Source organism: Rhinolophus sinicus, chromosome 11, assembly GCF_057876585.1.
Source record: "Rhinolophus sinicus isolate RSI-liver-muscle chromosome 11, RSI-T2T, whole genome shotgun sequence".
NCBI lineage: Eukaryota > Metazoa > Chordata > Mammalia > Chiroptera > Rhinolophidae > Rhinolophus > Rhinolophus sinicus.
In genome coordinates this window covers 24,534,059-24,535,064 of record NC_142511.1, presented here as the reverse complement: position 1 = coordinate 24,535,064, position 1,006 = coordinate 24,534,059, and the positions used below count along the sequence as shown (strand labels likewise).

At 43.9% G+C, this 1,006-nt stretch overlaps 1 non-coding gene across 1 annotated transcript; it reads left to right on the top strand.

The window, feature by feature from the left end:
• The first annotated feature begins 496 nt into the window (after nucleotides 1-496).
• On the top strand, nucleotides 497-570 carry TRNAK-CUU (transfer RNA lysine (anticodon CUU)). The gene has a single exon. It is a non-coding gene; the product is annotated as a tRNA-Lys (tRNA).
• The last annotated feature ends 436 nt before the right edge of the window (nucleotides 571-1,006 follow it).

Here is a 1,006-nt window from a genome sequence, read left to right as displayed (position 1 = left end):
AGGTAGACCTGACAGGCCTTAAAGTATATCAGGGATGACTCCAGGTTTGGGGCCTAAGCCAGTAGATGGTGAGCAGGTAGTGTGTCCTTCATTGAGATGGGGAAGACTGACAAGAAACTTGGGAGTGGGGACTTAAGAGCTCTGCTTTGGACACATTACTTTTTTTTTTTAATTGGGGAATATTGGGGAACAGTGATGTCAACTGGTTGTTTTTCAATCTAGATGTAGAGGGCGCAGCTCACTGGCCCGTGTGGGAATCGAACCAGCAACCTTGGTGTTATGAGCACCGTGCTCTAACCACTGAGCAAACCAGTCACCCACTAGAAGCTCAGCTCCAAGCTCAAGCTGCTGTTTTCAATCTAGTTGTGGAGAGCACAGTTCACTGGCCCATGTGGGAATCGAACCGGCAACTTTGTTGTTAAGAGCTCTCACTCTAACCAACTGAGCCATCCAGGCGTCCCTGAACACATTACATTTGAGATACTACTAGAGGGGTGGCCAGTCAGCTCAGTTGGTTAGAGTGTGGTGCTCTTAACAACAAGGTTGTGGGTTCGATCCCCACATGGGCCACTGTGAGCTGCGCCCTCCACAAATAGATTGAAAAAGGTACTTGACTTGGATCTGATGGGTCCTGGAAAAACATACTTAAATAAAGAGAGACAGTTTAAAAAATAATAATTAAAACAATAAAAATAAGCCTATTTCAAATAGTGCTTTAAAAGAGAGAGAGAGAAAGAGAAAGAGAAAGAGAGAGACTACTAGAAAGCCAAGTAGAGATGTTGAGTAGATAATTAGATGAAAAATTAAAGCACGGAAAGAAAAGTGGTCCCCTAAGGAGAGAATCAGGATAGAGGAAAGGAGATTCAGGTCCCACGCCTGAGGCTCTAACATTTAAAATATAGAGAGAAGAACCAGGAAAAAGAAACTGAGCTCCTGATGTTGTAGGTTGGGGACCAAGAGAGTTGTGTTGTCAAAGAAGCCATGAAAAGAGAGTGTTTCCAAGATG